General features: G+C 41.1%; 1 long non-coding RNA gene across 1 annotated transcript in view; it reads right to left on the bottom strand.

Annotated features, from left to right (window-relative positions):
* LOC307189952 overlaps positions 1-14,461 on the bottom strand; it is a 42,156-nt gene that overhangs the window by 13,219 nt on the left and 14,476 nt on the right. The window lies entirely within an intron of this gene.

The following is a 14,461-nucleotide window of genomic DNA, read 5'->3' as shown; positions in this document are numbered from 1 at the left end:
AGTAATCCTTGCTTATTGATTTAATCTGTAATCACCCTTGTATTTTGTGGTTCAAGTTAAAGTTTAAAAGGTGAAAAAAAAAAGCCACTAGATCGATTGATCTGGTTATATAAAGCCACTGGTCAAATTGACCTGGCTCCTTACATTCTGTGACCTCCCTATAATGGCCCAATATGAAGGGAAACCCAGCAATCCTGTTGGAAATAATGAGGGCACCCCTCATTAGCCCTAGGAAGGATTGGTTCCAGGACCCCCACTGATACCAAAATTCACGGACGCTCCAGTCCCTTATATAAAATACCATACAGAGACCCTCAAGATGGCAGAAGTGAGACGTCAAGATCGCCTTCCTCCCCACAAATACATCAGAAATACACCCACATGTGGAACAACTCCTACAGAACACCTACTGAACGCTGACAGAAGACCTCAGACCTCCCAAAAGGCAAGAAACTCCCCACATACCTGGGTAGGGCAAAAGATAAAAGAAAAAACAGAGACAAAAGTATAGGGACAGGACCTGCACCACTGGGAGGGAGCAATGAAGGAGGAAAGGTTTCCACACACTAGGAAGCCCCTTCACTGTGGACTGGCGGAGACTGCAGGTGGCGGAGGGGGGGGATGTTTCAGAGCCACGGAGGAAAGCACAGCAAGAGGGGTGCAGAGGGTAAAGTGGAGAGATTCCTGCACAGAGGATCAGTGCCGACCAGCACTCACCAGTCTGAGAGGCTTGTCTGCTCACCCGCCGGGACGGGCGGGGGCTGGGGGCTGAGGCTTGGGCTTCGGAGATCAGATCCCAGGGAGAGGACTGGGGTTGGCTGCGTGAACACAGCCTGAAGGGGGCTAGTGTGCTACAGACAAACAGGAGGGAGTCCAGGAAAAAGTATGGACCTGCCTAAGAGGCAAGATACAAGTGTTTCAGGGCGCGCAAGGAGAGGGGATTCAGAGCGCTGCCTAAACGAGTTCCAGAGACGGGCGCGAGCCACGGCTATCAGCGCAGACACCAGAGACGGGCATGAGATGCTAAAGGCTGCTGCTGCAGCCACGAAGAAGGCTGTGTGCAAGCACAGGTCACTATCCATACCTCCCCTCCTGGGAAACTGTGCAGCCCCCCACTGCCAAGGTCCCGAGATCCGGCGACAGCTTCCCCAAGAGAACACACGGCGCAACTCAGGCTGGTGCAATGTCATGCCAGCCTCTGCTGCCACAGGCTCGCCCCACATCCGCACCCCTCCCTCCCCACTCCCACCCCCGCCTGAGTGAGGCGGAGCCCCCTAATCAGTTGATACTTTAACCCCATCCTGTATGAGCGGAAAAACTCAGGCAACCTACACGCAGAGGCGGGGCCAAATCCAAAGCCAAACCCCAGGAGCTGTGCGAACAAATAAGAGAAAGGGAAATCTCTCCCAGCAGCCTCAGGAGCAGCGGATTAAATCTCCACAATCAACTTGATGTACCTGCATCCATGGAATACCTGAATTGACGATGGATCATCACAGAATTGAGGTGGTAGACTTTGGCAGCAATGATATATATATTATTTTCTTTTTCTCTTTTTGTGAGTGTGTATGTTTAAGCTTCTTTGTGTGATTTTGTCTGTATAACTTTGCTTTTACCTTTTGTCATAGGGTTCTGTCTGCCCGTTTTTTTGTTTTTTTCTTTTATTAAGTACACTTTTAGTGCTTGTTTTCATTGGAGGATTTGTTCTTTGGTTTGGTTGCTCTCTTCTTTCATTTTTCTTTTAATAAATATATTTTATTTTAATAACTTTATTTCCTTCCTTCCTTCCTTTCTTCCTTCCTTTCTTTCTTTCTTTCTTTTTCTTTTTATTTTCTTTCTCTTTCTCTCCCTTTTCTTCTGGGCTGTGTGGTTGACAGGGTCTTGGTCCTCCAGCAGGTATCAGGCCTGTGCATTTGAGGTGGGAGAGGCGAGTTCAGGAAACTGGTCCACTAGAGACCACCAGGCCACGTGTAATATTAAACAGCAAAAACTCTCCCAGAGGTCTCTATCTCAAAGCTAAGACCCAGCTCTACTCAACAACCAGCAAGCTACAGTGCTGGACACCCTATGCCAAACAACTACCAAGACAGGAAAACAACCCCACCCATTAGCAGAGAGGCTGCCTAAAATCATAATAAGATCCCAGACACCCCAAAACACACCACCAAATGCGGTCCTGCCCACCAGAAAGACAAGATCCAGCTTCATTCACCAGAACACAGACACCAGTCCCCTCCACCAGGAAGCCTACACACCCACTGAACCAACTTTAGTCACTGGGGACAGACACCAAAAACAACAGGACCTACGAACCTGCAGCCGGTGAAAAGGAGACCCCATACACAGTAAGTTAAGCAAAATGAGAAGACAGAGAAACAGCAGATGAAGGAGCAAAGTCAAACCCCACCAGACCAAACAAATGAAGAGGAAATAGGCAATCTACCTGAAAAAGAATTCAGAGTAATGATGGTAAATATGTTCAAAATCTTGGAAATTCAATGGAGACAATACAAGAAACGTTTAAAAAGGACCTAGAAGAACTAAAGAGTAAACAAACAATATGAACAACACATTAAATGAAATTAAAAATTCTCTAGAAGGAATCAGTAGCAGAATAACTGAAGTGGAAGAATGGATAAGTGACCTGGAAGATAAAATAGTGGAAATAACTACCACAGAGTAGATAAAGAAAAAAGAATGGAAAGAATTGAGGACAGTCTCAGAAACCTCAGGGACAACATTAAACGCACCAACATATAGGGGTCCCAGAAGAAGAGAAAAAGAAAGGGACTGAGGAAATATTTGAAGAGATTATAGTTGAAAACTTCCCTAATGTGGGAAAGGAAATAGTTAATCAAGTCCAGGAAGCACAGAGAGTCCCATACAGGAAATATCCAAGGAGAAACACACCAAGACACATATTAATCAAACTATCAAAAATTAAATACAAAGAAAAAATATTAAAAGCAGCAAGAGAAAAACAACAAGTAACATACAAGGGAATTCCCATAAGGTTAACAGCTGATCTTTCAGCAGAAACTCTGCAAGCCAGAAGGGGGTGGCAGGACATATTTAAAGTGATGAAAGGGAACAACCTACAACCAACATTGCTCTACCAAGCAAGGATCTCATTCAGATTACACAGAGAAATTAAAACCTTTACAGACAATCGAAAGCTAAGAGAATCCAGCACCACCAAACCAGCTTTACAAAAAATGCTAAAGGAACTTGTCTAAGCAGGAAACACAAGAGAAGGAAAAGACCTACAATAACAAACCCAAAACAATTAAGGAAATGGTAATAGGAACATACATATCAATAATTAACTTAAATGTAAATGGTTTAAATGCTCCAACCAAAAGACATAGACTGGCTGAATGGATACAAAAAGAAGACCCATATATATGCTGTCTACAAGAGACCCACTTCAGACCTAGGGACACATTAAGATTGAAAGTAAGGGGCTTGAAAAGGATATTGCATCCATAATGGAAATCAAAAGAAAGCTGGAGGAGTAATTCTCATATCAGACAAAACAGACTTTAAAATAAAGACTGTTACAAGAGAGAACGATGGACTCTACATAATGATCAAGGGATAAATCCAGGAAGAAGATACAACAATTGTAAATATTTATGAACCCAACATGGGAGCACCTCAGTACATAAGGCAAATGCTAGCAGCCATAAAAGGGGAAATCGACAGGAACATAATCATAGTAGGGGACTTTACACCTCACTTTCACCAATGCACAGATCATCTAAAATGAAAATAAACAAGGAAACACAAGCTTTAAATGATACATTAAACAAGACGGACTTAATTCATATTTATAGAACATTCCATCCAAAAACAACAGAATACACTTTCTTCTCAAGAGCTCATGGAACATTCTCCAGGATACATCATATCTTGGGTCACAAATCAAGCCTTGGTAAATTTAAGAAAATTGATATCGTATCAAATATCTTTTCCAACCACAACGCTATGAGACTAGATATCAATTACAGGGGAAAATCTGTAAAATACAAACATATGGAGGCTAAACAATAGAGTACTTAATAAGCAAGAGATCACTGAAGAAATCAAAGAGGAAATCAACAAATACCTAGAAACAAATGACAATGAAAACACGATGACCCAAAACATATGGGGTGCAGCAAAAGCAGTTCTAAGAGGGAAGTTTATAGCAATACAATCCTACCTCAAGAAACAAGAAACACCTCAAATAAACAACCTAAACTTACATCTAAAGCAATTAGAGGAATAAGAACAAAAAACCCCAAAGTTAGCAGAAGGAAAGAAATCATAAAGATCAGATCAGAAATAAATGAAAAAGAAATGAAGGAAACGATAGCAGAGATCAATAAAACTAAAAGCTGGTTCTTTGAGAAGAAAAACAAAATTGATAAACCATTAGGCAGACTCATTGAGAAAAAAATGGAGAAGACTAAAATCAATAGAATTAGAAATGAAAAAGGAGAAGTAACAACTGACACTGCAGAAATACAAAGGCTCATGAGAGATTACTACAAGCAACTCTATGCCAATAAAATGGACAACCTAGAAGAAATGGACAAATTCTTGGAAATGCACAACCTTCCGAGACTGAACCAGGAAGAAACAGAAAATATAAACAGGCCAATAACAAGCACTGAAATTGAGACTGTGATTAAAAATCTTCCAACAAACAAAAGCTCAGGACCAGATGGCTTCCCAGGTGAATTCTATCAAACATTTAGAAAGAGCTAACACCCATCCTTCTCACAGTCTTCCAAAATACAGCAGAGGGAGGAACACTCCCAAACTCATTCTACCAGGCCACCATCACCCTGATACCAAAACCAGACAAAGAGGTCACAAAGAAAGAAAACTACAGGCCAATATCACTGATGAACATAGATGTAAAAATCCTCAACAAAATACTAGCAAACAGAATCCAATGGCACATTAAAAGGACCATACACCATGATCAACTGGGGTTTATCCCAGGAATGCAAGGATTCTTCAATATATGCAAACCAATCAATGTGATACACCATATTAACAAATTAAAGGATAAATACCATATGATCATCTCAATAGATGCAGAAAAAGTTGTTGACAAAATTCAACACACATTTATGATAAAAATCCTCCAGAAAGTAGGTAGCAAGAGAACTTACCTCAACATAACAAAGGCCATATGTTGACAAACCCACAGCCAACATCATTCTCAATGGTGAAAAACTGAAACCATTTCCACTAAGATCAGGAACAATACAAGGTTGCCCACTCTCAGTACTATTACTCAACATAGCTTTGGAAGTTTTAGCCACAGCAATCAGAGAAGAAAAAGAAATAAAAGGAATCCAGATCGGAAAAGAAGAAGTAAAGCTGTCATTATTTGCAGATGACATGGTACTATACATAGAGAATCCTAAAGATGCTATCAGAAAAGTACTAGAGCTAATCAATTAATTTGCTAAAGTAGCAGGATACAAAATTAATGCACAGAAATCTCTTGCATTCCTATACACTAATGATGAAAATCTGAAAGAGAAATTAAGGAAACACTCCCATTTACCGTTGCAGCAAAAAGAATAAAATACCTAGGAATAAACCTACCTAAGGAGACAAAAGACCTGTATGCACAAAACTATAAGACACTGATGAAAGAAATTAAAGAAGATATAAACAGATGGTGAGATATACAATGTTCTTGGATTGGAAAGATCAACATTGTGAAAATAACTATACTACCCAAAGCAATCTACAGATTCAGTGCAATCCCTATCAAACTACCAGTGGCATTTTTCACAGAACCAGAACAAAAAATTTCACAATTTGTATGGAAACACAAAAGGCCTCGAGTAGCCAAAGCAATCTTGTGGAAGAAAAACAGAGCTGGAGGAATCAGGCTCCCATACTTCAGACTATACTACAAAGATACATTAATCAAGACATTATGGTACTGACACAAAAACAGAAATACAGATCAATGGAACAGGATAGAAAGCCCAGAGATAAACCCATGCACATATGGTCACCTTATTTTTGATAAATTAGGCAAGAATATACAATGGCGAAAAGACAGCCTCTTCAAGAAGTGGTGCTTGGAAATTGGGACAGCTACATGTTAAAGAATTAAATCAGAACACTCCCTAACACCATACACAAAAATAAACTCAAAATGGATTAAAGACCTAAATGTAAGGCCAGACACTATAAAACTCTTAAAGGAAAACATAGGCAGAACACTCTATGATATAAATCACAGCAAGATCCTTTTTGACCCACCTACTAGAAAAATGGAAGTAACACCAAAAATAAACAAATGAGACCTAATTAAACTTAAAAGCTTTTGCACAGCAAAGGAAAGCATAAACAAAACAAAAAGACAGCCCTCAGAATGGGAGAAAATATTTGCAAATGTAGCAACTGACAAAGGGTTAATCGCCATAATTTATAAGCAGCTCATGCAGCTCAATATCAAAAAAACAAACAACCCAATCCAAAAATCGGCAGAAGTCCTAAATAGACATTTCTCCAAAGAAGGTATATAGACTGCCAACAAACACATGATAGAATGCTTAACATCACTAATCATTAGAGGAATGCAAATCAAAACTACAGTGAGGTATCACCTCACACTGGTCAGAATGGCCATCATCAAAAATCTACAAACAATAAATGCTGGAGAGTGTGTGGAGAAAAGGGAACCCTCTTGCACTGTTGGTGGGAATGTAAATTGATGCAGCCACTGTGGAGAACAGTATGAAGGTTCCTTAAAAATCTCAAAATAGAACTACCATATGACCCAGCAATCCCACTCCTGGGCATATACCCTGAGCAAACCATAATTCAAAAAGAGTCATGTACCACAATGTTCATTGCAGCACTATTTACAATAGCCAGGACATGGAAGCAGCCTAAATGTCCATCGACAAATGAATGGATAAAGAAGATGTGGCACATATATACAATGGAATATTACTCAGCCATAAAAGGAAACGAAATTGAGTTATTTGTAGTGAGGTGGATAGACCTAGAGTCTGTCATACAGTGTGAAGTAAATCAGAAATGGAAAAATAAATACCGTATGCTAACCCATATATATGGAATCTAAAAACCAAAAATTGGTTTTGAAGAACCTAGGGGCAGGACAGGAATAAAGACGCAGATGCAGAGCATGGACTTAAGGACACAAGGAGCGGGGAGGGTAAGCTGGGATGAAGTGAGAAAGTGGCATGGACATATATACACTACCAAATGTAAAATAGATAGCTAGCGGGAAGCAGCTGCATAGCACAGGGAGATCAGCTCGGTCCTTTGTGACCACCTAGAGGGGTGGAATAGGGAAGGTGGGAGGGAGACACAAGAGAGAGGAGATATGGGGATATATGGATATGCATAGCTGATTCACTTTGTTATAAAGCAGAAACTAACACACAATTGTAAAGCAGTTATACTCCAATAAAGATGTAAAAAAAAAAATAATAGCGTATTACCATGAAGACAGTCAGCTCTCCATATCTGTGGATGTAAAACCCGCAGAAACAGATGGCCGCCTGTACAACTTGAGAAAGATCTGTGCACTCTCTCCTTTAGGCAGCTCTTATATTAAGCCTGGGCCAGTATGGGCCATGCCCCTGCCCTAGTGCCATAACTTAGACCTTTTGGTAGCCGAGGTGAAGGGAAAGGTCTGGCTCTACAAAGGCCCTGAAAACCCCAAGCTGACCTTGAATGAGATTGGGCAAGGGCGTTCAGTGGCCTCAGGTAGAGAGAAATCTATAATCAAATCACCTGACCCAATACTGGCTCTGCCACATACCTCCTATGGAATGTGGGGAGTCAAACTCATTGATAAAATGAGGTAAATAGTAATAGCAACATCACAAAAGTCTTTTTGACATTAATGAGCTGATGAATGGGTAAAATGTTAATCCTTTTACAAATGTTAATTATTGTTGCAAGCAAAATGGTAGGTAAAACATAGTAAAAACATCAGCAAAAGATGGATTACTATCTCTATCTATACAGCAAATAAATGGCTCTAAGATTTACCGAAGGCCTTGGGCAGGTCCCTTAATTTCTGCTCAGATACAAAATGAGGATAAAAGTTGCATTTACTTACAATGTTAATACATGTAAAATGTTTAACCTAGCACCTGACATACACTAAATTCTTATCATAGATTCATGAAACATGACTATGTACTCTTAAATCCTCTTTGGAAGTTTAGGGGTGGGAAATATATATATATAAATATATATATATATATACACACACAAATATATATATATTTTTTAAATTTATTTTTTGGTTTGTTAGAATTAGAGGAGGCTTCATGATGAAGGAAGTATGTTGACTGTGTTTTGAAACATAGGTATCTTTTGACATAGAGAAAGCTCCGAGAATTTGCTTCTAACCCAGAGATGTAAAGAGGTACATTTTGCCAGCTAGCTGTCTTTCTCAGAAAGGTAGGATGATATTCTAACCTTTCACTATAAAATATGACAGGAAAGAAGCAATGGGGGGAGGAGGGGAGGGGAGGGGAGGTAATCTGAGGATTTCTAGTCTGTCCAGCCCTTAGCATTTCACAAACTGGGACCGTGAGAGGCAATGTAGGAAATGGACCCAAAGACTTTGTTCCAGGGAAATTTCAAATAGAGGATCAAAATTTAATTTCAAAATTGTTCAGTGAATCGCCAACTCTGCTTTGAACAATTGGAAATATGATAATTAACTTTTCCTACATCAGGGTTAGACAGACAGACAGACACACACACACATACAGTTTTACCTGCTCATCAGTGCAGGAATCCATCTCTGCCTGGCTTTCTTACTCTCCCACCCACCCTCCCTTAGGCAATTTCAGCCACTCCCAGAAAAAGATCTAGCTAACAGAAGTGTAGCCCAAACAAATACTTTACAAAAAAAATGAAAGAAAAGGCAAGAGAAATGTTATTGTATATCCCTGTGGACCTAACCAAAATTAAAACTCTAAAGGAAGCTTTATTCTATTTCATAGGCAACAATTCTATTTTTAAAAGGAAATCTGTTAAGGGTAAGGGATTAGGAAAATGGTAATAAACCGAAAGAAAAAATAAAAGTCCTCGAGGGAGTGTTTCACAAAAGAGAGAGTTGCCTGCTGAGGAGTAAAGGAAATTGCTGGCTTCTCCGAGCCACTTTGGAGGATGGGGCAAGGGAGATCAAGGTAGATACTCGTGCCTGGCTAACAGTGAACTCCTTTAGGACTTGCTGGCAAGAGGAAGCTGTGGGCGAGGTGTTTGCTAGGCAAGTCTTCTCAGTAAAGTGACTCCTTAAGTCTTCAGGTTCCTTCCTGGAGGTCATGTGACAGGTTATTTCCTGGTGTCCAATCTGAAGACTCTGGGGCCAAAAACAGCTGTCACCCCACCTCCACCCCCCACTGCCACCTTGTTATATTTTCTGTGCTTGGGGCTTTTTTTTTTTTTGAATTTTTTTTTTTTTTTTTTTTTTGGCTGCACTGGGTCTTTGTTGCTGCGTGCAGGCTTTCTCTAGTTGCGGCGAGCGGGGGCTACTCTTCATTGTGGTGCGCGGGCTTCTCATTGCAGTGGCTTCTCTTGTTGCGGAGCATAGGCTCTAGGCGCGCCGGCTTCAGTAGTTGTGGCACAGGGGCTTCAGTAGTTGTGGCCCTCGGGCTCTAGAGCGCAAGTTCAGTAGTTGTGGCACACGGGCTTATTTGCTCCGCAGCATGTGGGATCTTCCCTGACCAGGGCTTGAACCCGTGTCCCCTGCATTGGCAGGCGGATTCTTAACCCCTGCACCACGAGGGAAGTCCCACTTTGGGGCTTTTTGACTAAGAAAGAATTTTCACTTGAGATAAAAGAAATAAACACATGAAGACACCACCCTCCCAAATCCCAAATATACTTTAATGTAGGGCTACAGCGTGGCAATCCTTTTGAAATTCAGAGGAGGCCTCACTGAAAAAAAAAAAAAAGCATTCCTCTGATTTTTACCTATGGCTTTCTCTGCTGGTTCAGTTTAAATCCTCTGTTACCCTATTGCACAAAACTCGCTCTTCTAGGTTTCTCTAACTTTCTGCAAAAGTTCCAAATAATTGTTATTTTCAGACCTCCTGGTCCATGAAATCTAAATGTACAAGTGGCAAGAACCTTAGGGATTACCTGAGGTTGTCCAACCCCTTCAGACCTAACCAGAGGTTTGATTTTCCCAAGCAGCAGAGCTCAGAAAGCCCTTCAGAGAAAAGATGCTGTGACCCTCTCTGGGCATGATTTCAGGGGGCAGATGTCAGTGCTTCAGATCTCTGTTCCCAGGCTCTTTGCATTCTACCTCAAAGCCTCCCTGTGTTCCTGACTCCTTGTATTAGGGCTTCTCTTGACCCTGCCCACATCCAGCCCACTAGCAGGAAGGCTGAGATCACTTACCACTTGGTTTGGATTTCAATACCAATATTCACTCTGTTTATGGAAGAAGATTTGTCCCTTACTTGGAGGATTTTTAGGCATTTCCCATGAATATGATCAGAAAGAGGGGTTTAAGAGAAAGCCTCAAAATCACACAAGGAAAGCATTTACTCACTTGCTGCAAACATAAAGCAGAACTTGGATGAGGTAAAACATGGGCCAAACTGAGTTTGGGAATTTATTCCTCCCTGTACCCACGTGCCTCCTTAGCATGGACAGTCAAGCTGTTTCTAACTGCCAACAAACTTGTCCTGACATCCTGTTCTCACACACTCAGGTTCTTTGCTTTCTCTTTTAATTCCTGTCTTTATGCCAGCTGGAAATTCTGCTGTTACAAAAAGTAAACATGACTCAAAAAGAAACCCACAGAAAAGCAAAACAAAAAAACCCAACTCCTTCTCTCCCTTCCCAAGTCACATCTCTGCAAAGCCTGTTCTTTGACTACCCATGTGACCACAGTTGCTCATCTGGTCTTGTCTGCCATTAAGGCTGAGGTGGTCTTCCCCTGGAGTCTCCCACAGGCTCATTGCTGTTTTCCATCTCTCCACAGCTTCATTCTGGGCCAGAGGGCAACATTTTCTAACCCCGACTGGGCTTGCAGGAGTGAGGCCTAAGCCAAATTATAAAATCTTCCAAGGTCTTTGGGTCTTGGCCTTCCCATGCTCTTTTTTTTTTTTTTTTTTTTTTTGCGGTACGCGGGCCTCTCACTGCTGTGGCCTCTCCCGTTGCGGAGCACAGGCTCCGGACGCGCAGGCTCAGCGGCCATGGCTCACGGGCCCAGCCGCTCCGCGGCATGTGGGATCCTCCCGGACCGGGGCACGAACCCGTGTCCCCTGCATCGGCAGGTGGACTCTCAACCACTGTGCCACCAGGGAAGCCCACCCCATGCTCTTTGATACTCTTTTTCCAGTTGGAAAATCAGGCAGGTGTATTATGTAAACACCTAAGTATACTCTCTTATATGAGTTGTAGTGTTACTAAGTTAGCAATACAGTATGACATAGGCAGAATGGGAAATAAGCCTTAAACATTTCTTAATTATCTCTAAAATATTTCTCTCCATTCTCACTATGTGGTTCTGGTCCAGACCTTTATCATCTTTTACTTGGACACTAGCATCCTGAGAAATCTGCATGTTTCCTGTCTGTCTCTAGCCTCTTTATTCTATGCATTTCACACTGCCACCACTGTAATCTATAGAAAATGAAGGTCTGCCTATATTGAATCCTCTGCTTAAATGCCTCTGTACTTAAAAGATAAAAGGTAAGTTCCAAAAGATAAAAGCTAAGACCCATAGCATGGCATTCAATTCCCATCTCCTGGTCCAACCCAAGGCACACTTCAGGTGACAGGAACTGCACACATAATATTGTTTCTTGACCACTCCATGCTCTACACACCCTGGGTCTTTCTCCTGGAATGTCATTCCCTAAGTTCTTTCCTAAAGAACTTTTTATCCCTCTAAGCTAAGCACAGAGATCCTACCCAGGCATCATTTAATTCAGAAACATCCACTCGCATAACATCCTGTGAATAACTTATTCATAGCACTTGACACTTTATATTTTTCTTAAAATGTGTTGGGCTACTTTACTATCAATATTTATAAAATGTATTTATTGCAGATGATTTGGAAAATACAGGAAAATATGAAAAGAAAGCCAAATGAAAGCATCTAGAGATAGTCTACTAACGGTTTGAGGTATATTTTCCAATCTTTGGCTCTATGCATAGATTCATATTTTCTTCTCTCTTGTTCCTTCTCACACAGCACACACATATACACAAAAACACCCACTCGCCTATCTAACATATTTTGTAATCACTTTTATTTTCCACTTAAAAATACATTATGAGCTTTGTTACAAATCCTTAAGTGTCCAGAGAGTAAGCTCCATGAGGGATTGGAATGTGTGTGTACAAAACAAATACGGAGAGACATTTAGATGAGTGAATAGCATAGGCTCTCAAGGATTATTTGTTGAACTAATTTAATAAAGAAAATGATGAAAGGAGAGAGCAAAAAGAATATGAGAAGAACTAGAGCACATGGAAGGTAGAGAGACAAAGAGAAGAAAGTCAGAAATCATTTGAGCAGGGTGTTTACGACTTTTAAAGTTTTTATATACTTTATAGTTGATTACCACTATAGCCTTCTGAAGTAGCTATAATAGTTATTTACAAATCAGGAAAAGGAAACTCAGAAAGGTTAAGTGACTTGCCCTAGCTTGTGCACTTAATAAGTGGCAGAGCTGGTTGCGGGAATCCATAAACTGTATTTATCTTACTCCACATGACTTCTGAAAAAGAAAAATCAGCAACAAGATCCCTGCTGAGGTCTGGGAGCTCAGAGCGGTGTTCCTGCCACCTGTTGTGGCGCCTGGCACGTAGCTGGTGCTAAGTAAGTGACTTGTGAACTGACTGAGGAGAAGGGGTGAAAAAGAACAAACAAGCAGATGATGGTCAGTATCTGGGTTTAGGCATCCTCAGTCCACTTTTCTCCCTCTTCACCATGCTTGCCTGATCTGACAAAGCAGGAGATGCTAAATGCCTGCTTCCAGTCTACACCAGCTTCATAGTTCTCCATAAACGCAAACTGATTATGTTAAATATCCTGGTTTCCTTTGCTCTTGGAAAATGTTCAAAATATTCTCCCAGCTTAAAAGGCTCCTCATAATAGGACCCGCAGCGCCCCTGTCTTTATGTCTCATTTCTGTTCTCTTCTTCATTCCAAACACCTCTATATCCCTGAAAGTACTGGCACATTCTTCCCCTGCTCTTCTTTAGTAACTATTACTTTGATCCTTTCTTTACTGACTCTATTAGTTTTCTATTGATGTGTAGCAAATTACCACACAGGGAGCAGCTTTATACAAACCTCACTGCTTCTCTGGGTCAGATGCCTGGCATGGTGTGGCTGAGTTCTTTTCTTAAGGTCTCACTGGTCTAAAATCAAGGTATTGGCCAGGGCTGGGGTTCTCCTCTGCAACTGAGGTTGCTCTTCCAAACTTCCTGGTTATTGGCAGAGTTCATTTCCTGGTAGTTACAGAACAGGGGTTGACATCTCCTTGTTACATTGTTCCCTTCCTCTTCAAACCAACAACAGTGCAGCAGATCTTTCTGGTGCTTTGAACCTCTCTGGTTTCTGCATCTGCCTCTCTCTTCTGTTTTAAGGGTTCATGTGATTACATTACACACACTTGGATAATCAAGGCTAACCTCACTATCTTAAGGTCATCTAATTCATTTTTATTTATTTATTTTGGCTGCTCCATGAGGCTTGAGGGATCTTAGTTCCCCCAACCAGGGACTGAACCTGGGCCCCCGACAGTGAAGGTGTCGAGTCCTAACAACTAGACCTCCAGGGAATTCCTGGTCGTCTAGTTTATAAACCCAGTTAGATCTGCAAAGTCCCTTTACCATGTAACATAACGTATTCACGGGCATAACACCAGAGGGTGAAGGTCATGGTGGTCAAATTTCTGCCTACCCCACTGATCACTCCAAAGTTGGCTTAGTGTCCTTAGAGGACCCATGCCCATTCATTTCTGGACTGTAAGCTTCATGAGGGCAGCGACTGAATCTATTTCACAAGTCAGTGATGTGTTGGAGCCAGCTTGTACCAACTAACAAGTGCCTATCAGTAAATATTCAGACATTTTGCAATCCAGCTGTTAAACATAGATATTATCAAGAAACAAAAGTTTGTAATCAAATAAATTTTATTTTCTAAAGGGAATAAATAATCAGACTTATCACTTCTTATTTATTGTACTCCTGTTTACTCTTATCTTTTCTCTTGAGGTTATCTTCATTGATTGTGTCTCTGTGGTGGAAACACTATTTATTGATGTGCACATCTCTTCCTAATGCCCTGTTCAGTGATGTCGCATTGGTAGCTTGAAATTGGCCATAGTGGTTGTATTTATACCGTGGAAGTCAGAAAACACTAGCTGACGGCTTGATTTATTGTTTACTTCTCTATTTTTTTTTTTTTTGGCCGCAT

The sequence above is a fragment of the Stenella coeruleoalba genome, assembly GCF_951394435.1.
Source record: "Stenella coeruleoalba genome assembly, chromosome: 8".
Lineage (NCBI taxonomy): Eukaryota > Metazoa > Chordata > Mammalia > Artiodactyla > Delphinidae > Stenella > Stenella coeruleoalba.
This window is presented reverse-complemented; position numbering and strand designations above follow the sequence as displayed.